Source organism: Nicotiana tabacum, chromosome 8, assembly GCF_000715075.1.
Source record: "Nicotiana tabacum cultivar K326 chromosome 8, ASM71507v2, whole genome shotgun sequence".
Lineage (NCBI taxonomy): Eukaryota > Viridiplantae > Streptophyta > Magnoliopsida > Solanales > Solanaceae > Nicotiana > Nicotiana tabacum.
In genome coordinates, this window is record NC_134087.1 from 4,645,514 (window position 1) to 4,668,036 (window position 22,523).

Consider the following 22,523-nt stretch of genomic DNA (forward strand, 5'->3'; position numbering starts at 1 on the left):
GAATTTACATTTGGAGAGCTTAGCATATAACTTACGATCCTGAAGCGTCTGTAATACTATCCGCAAGTGGCCCGCATGTTCCGCCTCCGAACGAGAATACACTAGAATGTCATCAATGAATACAATCACGAACACATCAAGATAGGGCCTGAATATAGTATTCATGAGATCCATAAAAGCTGCTGGGGCATTTGTTAGCCCGAACGACATCACCAAGAACTCAAAGTGCCCATATCTTGTCCGGAAGGCCGTCTTTGGAATATCCTTCTCCCTAACCCTCACCTGATGATACCCTGAACGTAAATCAATCTTAGAGAAATACTTGGCACCCTGGAGTTGGTCAAACAGGTCATCAATTCTTGGAAGTGGATACTTGTTCTTTATAGTAGACTTATTCAATTGTCGATAGTCGATACACATCCGTAACGACCCGTCTTTCTTCCGCACGAATAGGACTGGTGCACCCCAAGGTGAAGTGCTAGGCCTAATAAAGCCCTTATCCAGCAAGTCCTTCAACTGCACCTTCAACTCTCGCAACTCTGCCGGGGCCATTCTGTATGGAGGAATAGAGATCGGTTGAGTGTCAGGCAACACATCAATGCTAAACTCAATCTCCCTTTCAGGAGGAAGGCCTGGGAGTTCATCTGGGAAAACATCTGGGAATTCGTTGACCACAGGGATTGATTGTAAAGTAGGCGGTTTCGCCTCCGCATCCCTAACGCGAACGAGATGATAAATGTAACCTTTTGAGATCATTTTCCTTGCCTTAAGATAGGAAATAAACCTACCTTTCGGTGTAGCAATGTTCCCTTTCCATTTAATGATGGGTTCACCCGGAAATTGGAACCTAACCATCTTCGTACGACAGTCAACATTTGCATAGCATGAGGCCAACCAGTCCATTCCCATTATCACATCAAAATCAACCATTTCTAACTCAAATAAATTTGCCGAGGTTTGACAACTACAAATCATCACGGTGCAACCTCTATATACCCTTCTAACAATCACAGAATCTCCTATCGGAGTAGATACCGTGAGGGGTTTACTTATCAATTCAGGTTCAATGCCAAACTTATTAGCCACAAAGGGTGTAACATATGATAATGTAGATCCCGGATCAATCAGCGCATATACATCATAAGAAAACACAGATATAATACCTGTAATAACATCTGGAGACGACTCGAGATCCTGTCGACCTACTAGAGCATAGGTTCGATTTTGAGCACCACTCGAACTTGGCACTGCACCTCTACCCCTACCACGACCTGTCGACTGCTGAAAACCCCGTGCTGGAGGTCCAACTGATGAGGAAGAACCAGACACAGATCCAGTCGGCTGAGCCATACCATCACCTCCTCTATTAGGACAATCCCGCATCATATGGCCAGGCTGCCCGTACGAATAGCATGCATCAGAACCTCGATGACACAGTCCAAAGTGGGCCTTGTCGCACTGATCACAATGTGGTGTTGGGGGTCTCATCTGACTAGTATCCCTGTGATGTTGCGAGTCAGATGCCCGCGAACTCTGACCTGGACCAGAATAGGATCGATCATATCGAGGCCTCTGAAATTGTGGAGGAGCACTAGCTACATGTGGCGCCGAACTCCTCGAAAACTGTGGCCTGATGCGGCCTCTGAAGTCATCAGAATACCCTGCAAATCTCGCTCTCTTATGTTGGCCCCTATCCTGCTCCCTAACTGCCCTCTGCTGGCGCTTACGATCCTCTAGGGTCTGGGCATAAGCTTGAATACGGGAAATATCCATGCCCTCCACCAAGGAGGCTGTCGTACACTCATTTATCAGATGTGGTCCCAACCCATTCACGAACATATGCACCCTATCACTCATCTCGGCCACCATATGGGGAGCATACCTTGCCAAAGAATCAAACTGCATATTGTACTCTCGCACACTCATATTACCTTGTCTAAGGTTCAAGAACTTATCAGCTCTAGCTCGTTGTATCTCAACTGGCAAGTAGTGACGAACAAAGGCCTCAGAAAATTCCTTCCACATAGCTGGAGGAGGGTTCGGACCCCTGGATCTCTCCCAACTATCATACCAGAGAACTGTTAAATCCCGTAGCCAATAAGAAGCTAACTCTACTGCCTCTGTATCACTAACATGCATAACCCGAAGTGTACGATGAACCTGGTCAATAAAAGTCTGTGGGTCCTCCTTGGGGTCTGATCCGGTAAACACTGGAGGGTCTAAATTAATAAAATCACGAACTCTTGTACTAACTGGTTTCTCAGCAACACCTGTATTCTGGCTCTGAGCCTGAGCAGCTACCAAGCTAGTCAATAACGGCAAAGCACTCCGCATATCCTGGTCTGGAGTGCCAGACGGAGGAACTGGAGGTGCTGGGTGCCTTCTAATATCCTCTGGAGGAGATGGAGTAGATGAGGTATGAGAGGGCATCTCACTTTGAGCCTCACTTTGTCCTGCTCTAACTTGGGGCACCTGACTGGTACCCTCTCCCGCTGCTGTATCAAGCCGTCTACTAATCGTTTGCTTCCTAGTCGAAGGCATCACTGAAAAAAACAAGGTGAATATTAGAGACGAACACTTACGACTCAACTCTACGCACGATCTAGATTCAGGAAGAAGGTAACAACCCTAGATGTCATGTAGCCTCCTGATTATAAATGTGGCGCGCTACACATCCATAATCAAGACTCTACTAGACACGGCTCATAGACAACCCCTAGGACAGACTTGCTCTGATACCAAGTTTGTCACGACCCAAACTGAAGAGCCATGACTAGCACCCGACCACACTTGCCGAGCACCAACGCACATTTCATCTAACCTTCATTATTATATTTTAGGGCTGACGAGATCAATATAAATGGTAGACCTAGATCATGGACAACCAGCAATAAAATATGACGGCATGAACATACATAGCAGGGGATGACCAGACAATCAAGAAACTACATATAAGGTATGAGCTACTACGCTACTATGAAAGACTATACAACAAAAACTAGCCGACAAGGCATACCAAACTATACATGAGCCGACACCTGTCTATGAGCCTCTAAAAGAACATAAGTGTTGCAAAATAACCGGAACAGGGCCCCGACATACCCATAATGTCTATAACAAAAATTGCATACCAAGACCAAGACAAGTCCGGAGAAGGGATCTCGCCAATCACCGCTGAACTGGACAGTCTACTGTGGTGGGGGAGCTGCACCTGCCTGTCTATCAGGACCTGCAGCACGACATGCAGCGTCCACAAATAAAAGGACGTCAGTACGAATAAAGTACTGAGTATGTAAGGCAAGGAACCATAAATACGATCAATAATGTAAGCAAGGATAGAGAATATACAACCTGTAACATCTTAGTACCTCTGAGGGCTACTTATATGAAATGCATGATACATATGTATAAATACATAAACCTTTAAAGCATTCGCCTCTATGGGCATCATCATCATCATATCGTACCCGGCCATAATAGGCTCAGTAGAATCGTACTCGGCCACGTGGAGCTCGGTAAAACCCAACTGATCAGTGGTTGCACAATAGGTGTCGTACCCGGCCAACTATAGCGTGGCTCGGTAGAGTAAAATAGATACATATATATAATGCATGCTCGACTCATGGAATCACATTCTAAACCTTTCGGAGTGACGTAAGGTCGGTATCCTCTGTACACGTTATTAGGACTAACTCTTCACTATGAACCTTATAAGAATCAGGAAGTACCAACAACATTGATAACATAAGACTAAGAGAAGCAACATTAACATCAATCGTTCCATAAGAGGGAAAACAATGTAAGTACTGCTAGCTTCTAAGAGTAGAGTATCTTGGAAGATCGTTCATTACATTATGTACAATCGGAGTCGTGCAAAAGAATGAAATGGATAGCCTCACATACCTTGTATATACTGCCCCAATCTCAATCTATTCAATTGTCAAAACTCCTTAGTCTACAATAAGAGAAACGATACTATCGTTATCATTTAAGCGTCATAACTATTATGTATCGACCACAACCTATTTTACGATGAAACGGACAGCACCTCCCCTATATATATGGACCTCACACCATTCAAAACAGTCACCAAACAGCCCAAACAACATCAATAATAAACATATTGAGCCTCCCAAAATAGTCCACACACAGCCTAATCACTCCATACATACGACGACCACCGTAGTCGTGTCAAACAACCTGGAAATGTTACGAATAACTATCAGCCCATAACCCTACATATATATGGTGTTTATCCACACCCTTCCTCCTCCAAAAATCCTCAAGATAGTAGTAAAATACGTAGCCCAACAACAACGCAAAACAGTCCACAAAACAATAACATTACTTCCAAGCCTTTCGATATATATTTCACAAGTTCTAGCTTCAATGGCTTAGCTGCAACTTGGATAATCTTAAATACATATAGAGTAATAGGTTCCTTACCTTTATACATAAAGAACAACTCCAATTTGACCTTAAATTTCCATGAAATATCCCTCCAATGCTGCCACAACAACAAAAAAGCGAAACTAGCGATCAATTAGTGTTTTTCGGCACTAGAATCACTTTAGAAGGCTTGAAATCACCTAGGATTGATATTAAGAAAATGAGCGAGTATTTACAGAACATAAACCATTTAAAACAACCTCCCACACGAGCTGGAACGACACAAAAATGAACAACAACAAGAAGAACAAGAGACTTACTAGCGCCACGGAATTCCCGACACTTGATTTGTGTTGTTTGCCCTTTTTTTGGGTCTTGAATCTTGAGAGAACCTTGAGAGGATGTTCCTAGGGTTCTAAGGTCTGAAAATAGTGAGAAGAAATGACTTAAAACGGGTTGGAGGCATCCTATATAGGTCCAAATATCTTAAACCGCCTTAGTGGGCCCCATAGAGAGGTGCTTGGCGCAGTCTCGCGAAAACGCGAATATCTCTCTACTCCGAGATTGTATCGATAAACGGTTTAATGCGTTGGAAACTAGACTCATAGATATTCAATTTGGTTGGTTGATCACCCCGTAATTCCTTGTAAATTATGAGAAAAGATTAGAAACATTTGACCTAATATTTAAGTAAAATTATGAACTTAAGTTGCGATAACTTTTGTCGACTTTTGTTTCATAAATCGTTTGACTTCAAGACTTATGATACGGATATTATATGATTAAAATACCTTAATAAATGACCTCTTGAGTGTATTAAGCACCGCTAGATTACCTGAAAATACGAGTTACAACATCCTTGATTCGTTTAACTTCTAATACTGGTTAATCACCCTTATACACTCTTGTATCACTTAAGACCAATAGGATTGACTTCTTATCATCTCAAAGATAATTCCTTCTTGGATTTATGTTAACTAATATATGGCATGAACTAACACATGTGGATATGGGTTGTCACAGATACAGTTATATGGAAAGTATTTATTAATTTCAGTAGCTTATTATTTTGTTGGTTGTGCAGTAAAAATGAGCAAGTTGAACCACATGTACTCACTCAATTTCCCGAAGACAACATATTAAATTAGGATCTGGCAGATGCACAGAGTGAGGAAGAGAACAGTGATTACGAAAACAATGCTGATGAATTTGGAGACGAGACACCATTTGCTCGTGAGGATGGTGATGAGGAGGATGAGATGAAGGACCTGATTCGGCCAAAGAGTATGCTCCACCCCCACCCCCCCAGACAAAGTGTGTACGAGTCCCAAATGTCGTTTCATTCAAGGGAGATTCCTTACCTTGATAACTACCAAGCATACCGGATGTGGAAGCTCTCACAAGGTATTTTTATGAAATTCGGACAACAATGTGGGATGAGTCTAGACCAACGGTGCTGGCAAAGGGCATGCTTTTTCCTGATAAAGAGCGCGTAAGTAGGGCTTGTTAAATGTACAACGTAAAAGAGTGTCGTGAGATGACGGTATGGGAGTCAAGTCCGGTTATATACAAGGTTGTTTGTCGCAAGTGATTTTGGCCATGTCATTGGATGTTACGTGCGAGCAAGAAGAAGACAGGTCTGTGGAAAGTGGGTAAATACATTCCTACCCACACATGCGAAATGGACACATTCAACGGGAATCACTTCAACTTGGATATTGACTTGATTTCACTTGTCCTTATTCCACACATCAAAGCGTCCATAAGGTATAAAATCACATAGTGCATTACATCAGTCCACCAGGAATATAGCCATACCATTACCAAAATAAAGGCATATCTCAGGCGCAAACGAGCGTTTTAAATAGTCTATGGTAACTAGGATAAGTCATTTGTAGCTCTGCCCAGGTACATGGCCGCACTGCAGCACTTTAACCCCGGGATGGTTGTTGAGTGGAAGCTTGAACGGAGTTCGGGTAAACTAGAATATATATTCAATTACGTGTTCTGGGATTTAAACCAACAATTGATGGTTTTTCGCATTGTCGGCCCGTAATATCCATAGACAACACTCATGTCTATGGAAAGTACGATATCAAGCTATTGATAGCCGTGGCAGTAGATGCTAATGGACAGATATTTCCTCTAGCTTTTGCTATTTGTTCCAATAAAAGCCAAGAGACGTGGACACTTTTTTTGAACCACTTGAAAGAGCACGTTGTCAAACAGCGTTCCGGTATTTGTCTAAAATCTGATCGGCACGGTGGTATCTTAAGTTTTGTGGAAAACTTGCCTGCATGGCAAGAACCTTATGCATACCACCGTTACTATGTGAGGCACTTTAAAGCCAATTTCCAGAAGGCATATCCCAACAAGGATCTGCATGATTTGATGTGGATGGCAGCAACAGACTACCAACAGTATAAATTTCGGAGGGACATGGAATTATTAGGCAAGAAGACGAGGCAGCCTATCGTTGGTTAATGCGACATGACCCCAAAAAGTGAACTTTGCATGCGGATGGTGGCAGACGTTGGGGAACTCTGACTACAAATGTGTCAGAGTCTTTCAACGGGTTATTGAAGTCAGCAAGAGGATTGCCTGTCACGGCCATGGTGCGGATGTCGTTCAAGCAGATAGCGGAGAGGTTTGTTGAGAGGTCTGCAGCTGCAACATCATTGATGGAAAGGGGTATTGAATTTATGCCAGTGCCGATGAAGAGATTTGATAAATACAGACGGCGAGCACATTAGCATTCATTTTTGCAGTATGATAACAAAAGAAATGTTTTTGAAGTTCGCACCGCTATCCATCGAAATCGGGGGAATAATGTACATACTGTAAATGAATCTACAAAGTTATGCTCTTGTGGGAAATGGTCCATCTACCACATGCCTTGCTCACATGCCATCAAGTGTTTTCAAAAAGTTGGTTTAGGTATAACCAACTATGTTGATCAACAATATAGTGTTGCGAAGTACCTAAACACATATAGTGGGCAGTTGCAGCCAGTGGGTACTGAGCATTATTGGCCGCCTGAGCCATTTAAAATGGTGTGTAACAAGTCCTATTTGCGTCGAATACAAGTACAGAAGAGAACGCGTATACGGAACCAAATGGATGTTAGTGATACCATTTATGCGCGCAGATGTGGTATATGCTCGCAAAGAGGACACGACCATCGAAAATGTCCTTTGGGTGGTAATAGTAATCAAGCTCGTGGTGAGAGTTCTTCCATTGTGCCTAACTATCAATGAGTTTATGTTGTAATATTTAGTTGTTTTGTTTATGTTGCAAGATTTATAAAATAAAATTATGTTTGTTAATTATGAGTTGAACTTTTCCATTTCGGTTTTGTTAATGATAATTAAAAAAAATTATATATTCGGAAGAACTTGAAACAACATTGAAATTTCATAAAGCTGATTAATTTAATGTTAATTATGTTTGTTATTTTATTTATATGTGTTTGTCTTGTCGAACTGAAAAAGCTGCCAAACTAACATAAAGTTGTCTCGTACCCGTCAGAACCTTTAACACGCAAAGCATAACGCGGTCAAATACTATGTTATGTGTATATATAGAGCGGTGAAATAATATGTTATATGTGTTGACTTGTCAAATTGAAAAAGCTTCCCAACTGACATAAAATTGTTTCGTACTCGTCAGAACCTTTAACACGCAAGGCATAGGCGGTCAAATACTATGTTATGCGTATATATAGAACTGTGAAATAATACGTTATATGTGTTGTCTTGTCAAACTGAAAAAGCTACCCAACTGACATAAAGTTGTTTCGTACCGTCAGAACCTTTAACACGCAAAGCATAGCGTGATCAAATACTATGTTATGTGTATATATAAAGCGGTGAAATAATACGTTATATGTGTTGTCTTGCCTATAAATAGTGGGCTCATTCTAGTTATTTTATGCACTCAAAAATAACTAAAAGCAAGTTTTTTTTAACGCACAAATGTCTCAACCTCTTTATGTACCAAGGTGCAAGTGTGGAAAAATGCCAGATTTGAAGTTGTTGGGATAATGGTGAAGCTGGACGCCGCTACTGGGAATGTTTGAACAAGTTTTATAAGGTTCCCGGCGAACCTATTTGCGATTTTGAGGTATGGATTGATGAACCATATTATCAGGAATACTACAAAGAATTATTGAACGATCTTAATGATTTGTGTTTAAAACAGTGGGAACGTGAAAAAGAACATAAAAGAGAGGTTGTGAAGTTGAAAGCGAAACTTAAAGAGGTAGAAGAAGAAAAAAAGAAGCTGGAAGAACAATTTAAGTGGTTGGAGCAGAAAATAATGGGCGGCAGTGACTAAATATTGACATGTGTGTGTTTAGTGTATCACTTTATCTTTATGTTTCTTGTGTCGTGTATTTTTATTAGTTGTATTGAATTTTAATTATGTTAAGTTGCTATGTTTGTGTTTGTATTGTAGTATTAGACTAAATTAGTTGTAATGAACTTTATTTTTATTAATTGTAGTGGAATTTAAGTGTTTGTGTTGTAGTACGAAACTAACTAATGAACGGAGAATTATAAAAGTAATGCGCATATTATATAAAAATTGTTGTTAATGTATATACAAAAATATTATTTATATCAAAAAGATAAAACAAGGAAAGAAAAGCAATGTGTCCCGCATCCAGTGTGCTCCAACGCAGCCACTGGCCTGAGGTGCATCCCATCCCGCCTGGGTACGCTATCGGGATCGTCATCATCAAGTCGCCTCCTAATAGCCGGATGCGCCGCATCATGAACATCAGTGGTGTTGACAGGATCAGTAAAAGGGGTTGCCAGTCTAGTAGAAACCTACATAAGAATAGAAAGCGCGGGATAGCAAAGTATAAAATAAGTCACAACAATTTAAATTGTCTTACCACGATATCGTCGGGCTCCTGAATGTAATCATCTATCGCAGTCATATCAGCATCGCGTTCAACCTTAAAAAGGAAATTAATAATGTTATGAAAAATAAAGACAAATTATAATTCAATACTAAGAAAATCATACCTGCTCCTGTGATGATGAACCATAACTCAATCGGCGCCCACTATGTAAATCTCGGGTCTGCCGGTCCTCAGCAACAGTAGACGGGCCTGGAAAGTATGTATCCCTATCGACTCTAGAAAGGTCCGTGCCCGTGATCAATAATTGACTTGACGGGGTCACCTGCGAAGTCCCTAGAGTGAGATCCATCCCAAGGTTATATGACGGCATGTTCGTCTCATGTAGGCTACCGGCAGATCGGCAGCAACATCATTAGCAAGGGCCTCAACGCCCCCTTGCTGGGGACCACCTCCTCTCCGCCCACCGCCACGTCGTCCGGCACCCCCGCCTCGTCGGAAACCACCACCTCGTCGGGCACCACCACCTCGTGCCACACCAAGGCCTCGCTCGTACTGCTCTAGCTCCACATAATCAGGCATGTGTGTCAAATGCTGATCCTCCCGGGCTTGCTGCAGTGTCCGGGAAGCCAACTCTACAAATCGACGGTTGTAAGTGCAAAGCGGTCGCAGGATAGCCTACATAATCCTGCATCTGCAGTCCCATCTGATAGACTATGTATGGTCCAATAGCCTGCACAACGTATAAAATATAAACTACATACATTGCACTAAGTTACAGTTATATAATTAATAATAACAGAAAATATACCAGGGCCTCGTGTCGCCCGGCATATGGAACGTACCGACCGCCAGCCTGATGAATAGGGTTCCAGATAAAAAGTCGGGTAACCTGGCGGTACCAGGACAGATACCCCTCATTAGCCACCTCCTGGATCTGTGTAGGTGGGGGCGGAATCATCCGATCCCACTGGTCCCAAATATGGATCTGCCCCGCTAACCATGCCATAAATGTGTCGTCCGCCCTGCAACGATCATCCCTCTGATAATGTCTGGGGTCCCATAGGCCCCCTCGATATATACTGCGGGCGGCCAAACTGGCGAAGTACCCGCTTCGAGGCATGATGCTCCATAATATCGAGGCATATGAGCGGGGCAGAAGTGCTTCAAATCAATCGGTCAGCCCAGCAATAAGCTGGCAAGCCATCAATCAAATCATCATTGTATGTCGTCTAGATGAACTAATCAAATAAGAACACAAAACGTGAGTATGCCCAACACTAAGTTAATCTATACCAGGTAAGTTTAGGCACATATTTACCTGTATGCCCTCCAGCAGATCCAACACATCCCTGCAGAGGGGGAGATTATGATGAGCATCATACTCTCGAGTGTACGGCGGAGAACCCACCTCTTGGCTAGAGGGAGTTCCGAAAGTGCTATATTTGGAGGTAATTGTGGTAGAGGTGGCTGAAACTGCAAGAACCGCTCCCAGGCCCAAACCTAACATAGAAAATTGACGTTAGGTTTAAGATAAATTCTAACTAGGTAGAGTTGGAACTGATGAACAGATTATTCGAATATGTTGTCACATGTAGAAGCGGCAGACAACCACAAACATCTCTCTGAGTGCCCATGCTCGCCCGGCACATACTCCTGTACATGTAGGCGAGAACAGCAGCACCCCAACTATAATAGGGTAATTCATCTAGCAGCTGAATATGATGAAGAAATCTCAGGCTGACTAGGTTCCCCAAAGTGTTCGGGAACAAAACCCCTCCAAATAGAAGAAGCAACAACAACCTCGTATACCGGGTAATATGTACCTCCTATGTATCGTCGGTGATAATGGGGTGGAGTACCTCCAGATACTGTCTAATAGGGGTCAAAGACAACCGACTAGCACCCGACGAAAATGTCTCGTCCTGTGGCCTGAAACCCGTGAGCTCCTGCAGCATGTCTCAATAATCATTGTGTGACATAGATCTCATAGCAATAGGCAGTGAAACGGGCATGCCATCAACGGGCAGGCCATATAAAACCTCCATGTTCTGCAGCGTAATGGTGGCCTCGCCAATGGGCAGGTGAAAGGTGTGTGTCTCCGGTCGCTACCGCTTAATCAACGCCGTGATCAAAGCACAGTCGAGCTGCATCAGTCCGATCTCAATAATCCTATAAAACCCCGTATCCTGTAGGCGCTGGACTACACGTTCGTGGAGATCTCTGGGCCTCAAAAAATCCCACAGGTCGTCAACTCTCCTAGCGCGGAGAGTCTGGGACAGTAACTCCCCGTCCCATATATGGGCGGACCTATGATCGCCCTGTAGAACTAATATCTCACGAGAGTAAGGGCCAGGATGTATAGGCGGTGCGTCCATGTCGTCAACTATAAATTAAATAACATTAATTGTATGTTTAATTATTTAATTGTACAAAGTATATATACCTATTGGGTTCCATGCTCGATATTTGAGGCCCAGTAACACCAAACTATCATTAATAATTATGTGTGTCAAATTCAATATTTTGATTATTTTGTGTGTGTTTGTTTTAAAAATTTAAATTCTTAATTTTTAATTATTTAATTGTACAAAGCATATATTTTCATCTACCAATATAAGCAATACTTAAAATAGGGATTCTACGCTAAAATACTCTACAATTTACTATGCTAACAGGTTCTACAATTTACTACGCTAATAAATAATCTAAACTAAATATAAACAACAAATACATTTTAATCACATAACATTCACAAAAATACATATAACATACTAGTTTCGCAAAAATAAAACACAAACCGGCATGGAAACAGTAATATCTAAATCCTTATATTAATAGAAAAAATTATTTCTCAATTTTACATTTTTTAGAACACTAATATTTAAGTCCGGATAAATATGACATACTAGTTTCGCAAATAAAACACAAAACGGCATGGAAACACATTCAATCAACTAATAAATATGCATTATTATATAAGTTTCAACATAAAATAAATCGAAATACCTAGATGTAGTGTTTTGTGTGAAAATTTGAGTCCAAAAGAGTGAAACCACAACAATACGATGCTCTACTACGATGTGGGACCCACGTTCTTAACATTTTCTATGACGGGTGGGGCCCACATTTTTTTTAAAGAAGACGCTAGGAGGAGGGACCAGAAATTACTTCAAAGTAAAAAAATGGGGGAGGGATCGTTTCTGGTCGGGTAAGAAGACGAAGGGAATTATTTAATTAGGGGTATAGCGTGTTGTATTTTCACGCTATATATAGCGTGAAAATACAGCACGCTATATCTGTGTCAGTAAATGTCAGTACATATAAAGCAAAAATACATCACGTTATACCTTAACGGTAAAAGTTACCGTTAAAGTATAGCGTGATGTGTTTTGACGTTAGATATATAAATGTAACTTCTTCTTTATTACACTTATTTACGTATCTTTTGCCAAAAAAAGACAACAAAAAGGTTCTAGACTCCAAATAATAATACACTGACAAGACAAAGCACTTAGTGGCAGATTCTCAAAAATGTCATATCTGAAATTTGGAGACGTGACCTAAAATTACTTTTGAACTCCATTTCCACGTTATTACTAGAACTTTTCCTCTTTATAAGGGAGTTCAATGGTTTATAACAAAAAATTCTTTAAATGAGTTTGAGTTACAACGCAAAAGATAATTACATAACATTGTTTTGCAATGCGAAATATATTTACATAATCATGTTTACGCAATAAACATAAAAAGAAGTTGAATGGTTGATCAAATACATTAAATATTTAAAAAAATACTATTGTATATATAACTTAGTACATATTTTTTTTCCTAAGATCGGATAAGAGCCAAAATCCTGGGATGAATTTCCAAGTGGTTGAACCATGGGGTCCACTTGGTTTTAAAACCGATCTCACTAACATAAAAGCCGAAATTTTCCTGATATTTTTCAACATGATTATTTGCTTTACCTCCTTAAATTATACTTACTCCGGTCCACAATAAGGGACTAATTTGCTTTTTTATTTTGATCCAAAATAAATGTCCATTTATATAATTTATTTTTCCAAAATTACATTTATGTACGTATCCCTAAAACGTCATTTACTCCTCACATTTGAGAATAGAAGTAAGTGCTACTATAACTACGCTGCAATATTTAATCAAGGATAATTTAGTCACACTAATTATTTTTATCTAGAATTTAGTATTTTCTTAATCCGTGTGTCCAAGGTAAATTGGTCACTTATTGTGGACCGGAGGGAATAACATCAACATATATGAACAATTTTAACCATATAGCTGTGGAAATAAATGCAAACATCTAAAATTGAGCGCGCCCTGGATAATTGTATTGTTATAACTTCATTGTAATTCTCTTAGTTCCATAATATTATAAGCCTCCAATTGATGATATACCACTAGACAGTCCACACCCTTGGATACATTGATGATATCTGCATTTTATAATGAGTTGATGACCCTTTGTTATCTTAAGAAGGCTCGGGTTAGCAATGGAGTTATTTAACTTAAAAGAAAGTTATCTTATAGGATTGTGGTGGAGTGGTTAGTACTCCTTCATCCTTAATTAGAGGTTTCGGGTTCAAGTCTCTATCTCCCTGGATATGAAATCGATTTGTTAGGAAGCGCTTTAACACCCAACGTGAGGCTTCCCGACACGAAATTTATGTGACTTAGTTCAACCTATGTGTTTAAGTGGCAGAATTTGACTTTTTGAAGTTGAAATATAAAGTTTGGATCATATGGTAAAATAATTCCAAGTAAAGAATAAATTGTATATAAAACTCGTTTACAGTTACCAAAAAAAAAAATTAAAAAAATTATCAGATGCTCCCATTAACCTCCATGCTCAAAAGGAAAGAGGGAAAATGACAATGTCCTGGTATTATCATGCCCAAAAGAAACATGCTCAGACCAAATATAAAATATGTATCATATCAAATAGAAACATTTTTCAGACTAAAGAGAACATCTTTTTTGTGGTCCTAGCTAGCAATTCATGTTTTTGCACATTCCATGTTATCTGTTTTTAGGTCTATATGTTATAACACATTAAAGCATATTAAGATAGAGATTACATTTTGCCCGTGTTTAAGTTTTCATATCATGTACAACAGTTAGATTATACCAACAATTAAAGTGTTTTGTGGTGTTTAACCTATACATTAGAAATCATATTTCACCTTTGTTGATGACCGGTCATGCCTCCATCAACAGTATGCTCGTTTCCCTACAGCATTCTTTTCTCACCAGACAACATTATGTTCTCCAAAACAAATCCGCGCCAATTCCTTAAAATTGACAACAACAATCGACAAAGGAGGCAATATATCATCTTAATCCTTTCATTTGAGACCTATAATACCAAAAACGACAGTCATGAGTTAGCATTTCTAGAGAAACACAACAAGAAGCACAAGTAACTACGATATTTTTGTTGTTAGACAAACTTCAAATCATATATTACCAGCAGCCAACAGCAAATTAATTCTAGGAAAAACCAAGCAACTCCCATTGTCAAGAAATTAGTTTTACATCAATTGAGGTTTAAGGGGTATCCATTAAGGCCCCATTCTCTGGGATGTAGAAGGTTGTTAGGTGGATTAGTCGAGATATGTGCAAGAAAACTCGGTTGGACAAATCATATTAAATAGGAGTAATTGTTTTAAGAAAGTCTCCACTATTTACATTAACCCTTACTTCGATTTATTAGTTTCTTCTAAACTAGAAAAGGTGGAACTGTTTTGACATGAAAGACAGTTAATTCAAGTTGTACCATGAATTTTCACCTCGGATCCTTTCTATCTCTTAATTAAATTACGCTGGGTATAGGATACTTGAAATCATGTTTGAAAGATATAAAGTAACTAATAGATTATCCTAGTTGATAACTTCAAACTGATTCTTTCACATTCCTGCAACTAGAAATAAAGGCTCTCCTAATCTTCACGTAGATCTCTATTTCTCAAAGGTACACTAGTCCACCTAAGCATGCACTGCAAAAGCTTCATTTTTCTAGTTCACTATCATGTATAATGGTCCTTGAGCCGAGGATCTATCGAAAACAGCATTTCTATCTTCTTACAGTAGGGATAAGGTCGGCGTTGGGATTACACTGAGTTTGTTGTTGTCATTGTACTGTCATGGATAATGGATACAACTTTGCAGCAGTACAGTACATTTTTGCTAAAGATGAGACCAACACTCATAACAAACATATGCAGAATATTCCAGCAAAAAAGGACTCATCAAAGATGACTTTTGACAAAAGCTGTTTGCAGTTTCAGACTACTGGAATATTCAATTATCCTCCTACTCTCCCATTGCATAAAAGCTCATCAAAAGCAACAGCATAATTACAGAGAAATTAGATATTTCAAAATCATGTTATATATAAGAATCTCAATGAGTTCTAAATCATTCATAGGAGTCATACATGCTACTAAATGGCAGTCCGGTGCACTAAGCTCCCGCTATACGAGGGGTTCGGGAAAGCCCCGGACCACAAGGGTCTACTGTACACAGTCTTACCCTGCATTTCTGCAATAGACTGTTTTCACGACTCGAATTGTGACCTCCCGATCACGTGGCAGCAACTCCCCTTCAAGAGTCATACATGCTACTCATTCATTTAAAAGAAAAACGTAATATTAAAAACAGAAATTGAAAAACATTGAGAAAATCTGGGGGGAAAAAAGAAAATTTGATAATGAATGCCGATAAAAAATTACCAATTTACAGGAGCAGACCAATGCAAATGCAGAAACCAACATTTCAGCTGAATCCTTAATCCTTTTACTCCGTTTAATGCCATGTTAAAAATCGGAATCAATAAGGCTAACTGCAATTAACATGCTCCGCCGCCAAAAGAGAATCATATACTAAAAGAGAATGGGAGCTGATATACACATCATATACAAATATCCCTTCAAAATCTACTACTATGAGCCTTTAACAACTGCCTTCTCTTGATTATCAAGAACGCCAGCACACACACTTGCAATATCACAGCAACACCCGCAAACATTAACCCCAATTTCTTCCCCAAATTTAACTTTTTTTGCCCTATAGGTGGAGGCAATTTCCCGTTAGATTTATGGTGGTGGTTTTTACCGTGGTTAGAGTTTTTACTGTCGGAGGTAGTCTTTTTTGGAGGTGGTGGAGGACGGCGACTTTGGTGGGGTGGTGGAGGAGGCCGTGGTGATAAAGGAGAAGGCGGCGGCGGCGGTGGAGATTGGTGAGACGGTGGAGGAGGAGGCGGAGGACTTGATTGTACGGCAAGAATAAGGAAACAAAGACAGAAACCCAACGTTAAAATCAACAAAGAGGGATCCATTTAAAGCTAATTCGGGTCAACTATATGAATATTCAATACCCACTTTGCTTCATTTGAACCCGTTTCATCCCAATCAACTCTTTTACCAAAAAATCGGAGCTTTAACAATTGGGCATAACGAATTAGGGTCCGGAAAATTTCAAAGACTTTCAGTAGTAGAGGCGCCCAGCTATTGTTTCTGATATTGAAGAATCAACGAAATGGGCCCCAAAATGGAATGGTCCCAAAATGTTGAAATCAAAAGGAACTGTACAGATGATGATGCCCCCAAGAACTAGGGCATCATGTAACGGAGACCGGGTGATGTTGCAGAGAAACGGGTCGGATAGGGGTTAAAATCGGGTCTTCAAAGAGAGGGAGAGAGAGAGAGAGGTTCATGTTAATTTGGGAAATTAATAAAGATCATTTCGGACCAAAAAGAAAAAAGGAAAAAGTCCAAGATGTCCATAATTTTTTTCCTTTTTTTTTTTCAAAAGTGTACTTTGTAAGTTTTTGAAAAAATATCGAAAATAAATTTTTAAAAACCAAAAAATAAGTTTTGATCATTTTTTAAAATTTTCAGAAAAAAAAAATTTCCAACTCACAAAACTACCAAAAAAAATATGTTTAAACATCGTTCAAATTCCAAATATTATTTTTCAACTTAACTTCAAATACTTCTTCTTTTTTTTTCAAAAATTATAATTTTTATGTTCCAAACGCCTTCTTAATGTACCAAACCTTAATGGTTTAACTAATTTATTTTTGTGCTGCTACTATTAAGTTTTAGCGAGACGCAGAATCTCATTCATCCCACTACATACCTTACTGTAATATTGGTAAGATTTATTTTCTTTGGTCTTGCTGTTGAATGTGATTTTCGTATTAGCTTTTCAAGATTTCGAAAGAAACAATTCAATTGTCATTTAGAGCCTGTTTGGATTGGCTTAAAAAAAGTGACTTTTAAGCACAAGCGACTTTTAAGTGCGGAAGCTTATTTTATAAATAAATAGTTAAATGTTTGAATAAAAGTGTTGAAGCTTAAAAAAAGTCGTTGAAGTGTTTGGCAAACAAGTATTGATAAGCACTTTTCTTATTAAAAAGAAAAATATCCTTAAAGATGTTAACATTATAAAGGAGCTTATTACTACAATATATTTAATTATAAATTAATGCAAATAAAAAATAATTTATATTTTAATTTAATTTCAATTTAATTGTATTACTTTAGATAATTTTTATAAATATAATTCTTGAATGCTCATTTTTCACCATTTTCAATCAAGTAAACTTCATAAAAATTTCAACCTATTTAAAATACCAAATTATTTTGTATAGGAAAAAACAGGAACTTAAAAGAACAAAAATATGTATAAACACTATTCTTTTCATTCAAGTTTATGAGCCTATTTTTGTTGATGGCGTTAAGGAAAAAAGGGATGAGCCTTTGAGCTATATCGTAGTAGAAATTGATGGGAGCAATTATCTTGATATATACATGGAAAGTGTTGAACTGGGCATGGTTTTGTTGAATTCCTCTTCCCTTTTTGTCCATTTACTCTCGACAAATTAAAGATGCAGTTACATCCATTGTATTTTTCTTCCTCTTTTTGTCCATTTCCACTGAATTGCTTGAAGAAAAGTGCAGAAAAAATGAAGATGACTTAAAGATGAAGAGGAAAGAAGGGGAACGGCAGAGTGAAGGAAATAGGAGGAGTACAATATTTTAGGATTTCTTTAACGGAGGGTAATTTTGGTATTATAAAAACTTATAAGGGACGAGAGAGTAATTTTATTGGTCAAACCAAAATGGTTTTTGAGCCAAAATCGAAAAAGTTGGGGACAGCCAACTTCTTGCTTTTGGCTTTTTTAAAGCATTTTTTTAACTTTTTTTAGGCAGCTTTTTTTTGATAAAAAATAAAAAAGTACTTAAAAGCTGGTTTGCACATCCAAACACCCTCTTAGTTGTGTCAATTAAACTATCGAGTTCCTGCTAAGCCACCTCTTGTCCTCATCCTAAACCACTCTAAATAAGGTTGCTTAATTATTGCTAGAATATATAATTATATAAATAAAGCATACTTTATTTTTAAATTAAATTTTAAATGAGATAATCATACATTTTAATTGATGCCCGCAACCACTTACTTTTAAGAGCTACAAGAAATTCTTAATCCCTCCGGTCCACTTTAAGTGATTTTTTTGTTTTTTTCGCACAACTTTTAACATTAACTAACAATGAAATTGATCATATTAATCTTAATTTGCTTATTGAAAATATAACAAACTGCTCCTAGGCTCTTTACTCCAAGGACAACTTTGGAAAAAAAAAGTTAACTCTTTTTTTATCTTTAAAAAAATTAAATATTATGGACCACAAAAAAAGATTAAAAAAATCACATAAAATGGACCAAAGGGAGGGAGTATTTGATAAGTGATAACGTTTTAGGGGTTCTACATTTAAATTGATACCCGCAACCACTTACTTTTAAGAGTCCACTTTAAGTGATTTTTTGGCTCTATTCGTACATATTAAGAAATTCACCTTTTAACATTAACTAACAATAAAATTGATTCATGCATATGCAATGTTAGAGTAGCTACTCGAGCTAAGAGTTACATACAACATTTTTGGCTAGGAACAGAGTAGATCCATTAGTTTTATTTGTAAATAGGTATGCTTTGTTTGTTTTTTCAGCTTTGAGATAGTTAGCTGAGTTAGCTTGGCTATGGTTTTGTACAATTTCACTTTGGTGATTAATACAAAAGAAAGTTAATTACCAAAAAAAATAATAAAATTGATCATATTAACCTTAATTTTCTCATTAAAAATATAACAAACTACACCTAGACATTTTATTCTAATGACAACTTTGGAAAGAAGAAGTTAATTCCTTAATATCTAAAAAGAATTAAATATTGTGAATGTCACACCTTCTTTTTTACCACCCGAGGGGGATATAAGGGAGTTTTTCCAATTAAAGTAACACAAACCGAAATGAGATTATTTTATTTATTTTTCAGAGTCGCCACTTGATTTAGTTTATTTGGTGTCCCAAGTCAACGGTTTATTTTACAATCCCAAATCGAGGAAATTTCGACTTTATTTTTTAAAAGTCTGCGAACCAGAAATTCTAGATAAGGAATTATGTTAACCCTGGAGAAGGTGTTAGGCATTCCCGGATTTCGTGGTTCTAGCACGGTCGCTTAAACTATTATTAATTGGCCTAATTATCTGATTTATTACGTGTTTAAAGCCTATTGTGCATTTTTAAACTTTTTAAACCGTTTTTAATTAATTATTGCTTTAAGGATTTATAGAATTATTTCTTAAGTTGTACACTTGTCCTTTCGGTACACATTACAAACTGCGTCACGTGAAACGCACCCGCGATTTACAACATGTTTTTTTTAATCATTATTTGAAGTTATGGTCGATTCACGTGAAACGCACATTCGAATTCGGGATTATGTATCACGACTATGCCACGGGAACTATACTCATAGTCACGATAATTATTATTAATCGCACCTAAAGCGACTAGCGCATTTGTAATTATTCTTACTAAATTTGAGATTATCAAGAGACCAAAGTTATAGGTAAGAAATAATTGTAATGAAATAATGTGGTTTAATTATTAAAGTTATTAAAAAAAAGCATGTGGTAGATGACAATTATTGAATTATTCAACTAATTTAACATATGATTTTTTGAAAAAAAAATACATATTCAACCCCTAAATCTTTCTATCTTTGACCAATCTAATATTATAAATTTAAGATAATAAATATGTGAAAAACACAAGCAATAGTATAAATAAAAAATAAACTTCATGAATCATATAAGATCTAAAACACAAATAAACTCGTAACCCTACCAAAAAAATGTCCCCACCAAATTAACACAAATTTGTTTTATAGCTACAATATATATATATATATATATATATATATATATATATATATATATATATATATATATATATATATATATATATATTAAGGCTTCAAAATCAATTACTAAGTAGTATAATATGAAAATATTCAAAGAATAATACAACTTAACTTATAACTTGCAAAACACAATTTAAATAGAACAATATTCATTAAAGAAGTGTGAATTTATTCATGCAAGTACACAAAAATGACAAAGTTTAGAACATACCTTTGCTCAATATTTTTCAAATGTAAAAATCCAAATCGAGTTGATCACAACAAGCTATTGACTGATCTTTGAACCGGTAACCTTGACGGATTGAATTTTATTACTCGACTGCAACTAAACCCGAAGGAAAAGGGGTTCATGCCACTAAATCTCATGGTTATTTTGGGGCTAATTTTGAGGTGTTTAAAGAGCTAATTTTTGGTTGGTTTTTGGTTTTAAAAAGGTAATGAATTGCCATATTTTATTTTATTTTGAAATAAATAGGAAGAAAGAATGAAACTAGTAGAAATTCTCTTTAGCATAGAAGAAGAAAATTTGTTTTCTCTCAATTTCCTCCCCTAATTTTCTCCTCTCTTTCTTCTCAAATTTTCTCTGCTATTTATAGCAACAAAAAAAATTCGAAATGTTTCAGATTTGTTTTTAAAAATAATATTTTATTATTTTTTAATTAAAAGAAATCCCACTTACAATTTACTTTTATTTTTTTTATAAAATAAATTCCCACCTTTATTTACTTTATTTTTTTTAAATTCCAACTTTAATTACTTTTATCTTATTTAAAATCCCACTTTTATACTTTTCTTTTTTATTTTTCACTTATTTTACTTTTCTTTAAAATAAATCCACTTTCTTTTACTTTTCTTTTAAAAATTCTAATTTCTTTTACTTTTGTTTTTTTTGAATTTTCGGCCATCTTTACTTTTATTTTTAATTCCAACTTTCTTTTACTTTTAATTTTTAAATTTCCACAAAACTTTACTTTTATTTTTTTCCATTTTTTTTTTTACTTTTTTAAAAGAGAATTCCACCTACTTTACTTTTGTTTTATTTTTTTAATTCCCTACTTCCCTTTTTTCCTATTTTTTAATCTCTCCCGAAATAAAAAAATAATTAATATTTTCGGATTTTTTAATTTTTTTTATTTTAAAATAAAAATAAAATAATATTAATAGTATTAACACCTTTTAAACTTTCGTATTTTTACCCTATAATAAAAATTGTAACAAAGCTAAAAACTGTAGGTTAAAACTCCTAAAAATATTTACATAGAAGAAGTGACAAAAATTAAATATTGTCAAAAATTAGGTGCTCGCAGCTGCCCCTCTTTGCTTGGAAACATAAAGAGTTTTCAAGCAAAGATAAGGTGAGCCATGTGACTAAATTTTGAACATATCTTTATTCAAAAGGAAAGAAATAAGGATAAGAGAAAAGAGAAATGGTGCAACCGAGTCTTGGTTTTGGATAGCCTACATATCCCGGGTTATAGGGGAATCAGATCGCGTGTAGTTCAAAAAAAATGATGGAACGATGAGTTGAGGAGTCGAGTGAGGTTCTGTCAAGGCTCCGGTCCGTGATCCTCTTATTATATCAAAAATAAAAAAAGAAACTAAACAAGCATATCAACTATGAGTTACAAGATTCCTATCTATGAGCCTTCTGAAGATTGATCTTGAGTCTTGGATGGTTCTTCCTGCAGACTCTGATATGAATCTTGATGCTTGTTAGCTGCAACCACTGGTTCATTCTTTTTCAGCTTTTCGGATCAAGGCGGGACATGCAAAACTTGTGACTTCAATCATATCTTGGGTAGTCTGCATCTTTTCACTGCTTCTACACTTAGAGTTCAACTTCTTTTCTTGTTCTTCTTTTCTTTTATTAGGATTGAGACTTCTTCTTTCGATCGCCTCAAAACTTGTGCCTTAAGGTAAAAAAAACCTATTCAAGCACCAAAACAAACAACGAACGAAATTTTTCTGCCCCAGTTTTCA

General features: G+C 37.1%; 1 long non-coding RNA gene across 1 annotated transcript; it reads right to left on the reverse strand.

Annotated features, from left to right (window-relative positions):
- Positions 1-14,193: 14,193 nt before the first annotated feature.
- LOC107775497 (uncharacterized) lies at positions 14,194-17,044 on the reverse strand. Its single transcript, XR_001645759.2, has 2 exons — positions 16,006-17,044; positions 14,194-14,630 (listed from the first exon to the last, which is right to left on the reverse strand). It is a non-coding gene; the product is annotated as an uncharacterized LOC107775497 (long non-coding RNA).
- Between the last annotated feature and the right edge of the window lie 5,479 nt (positions 17,045-22,523).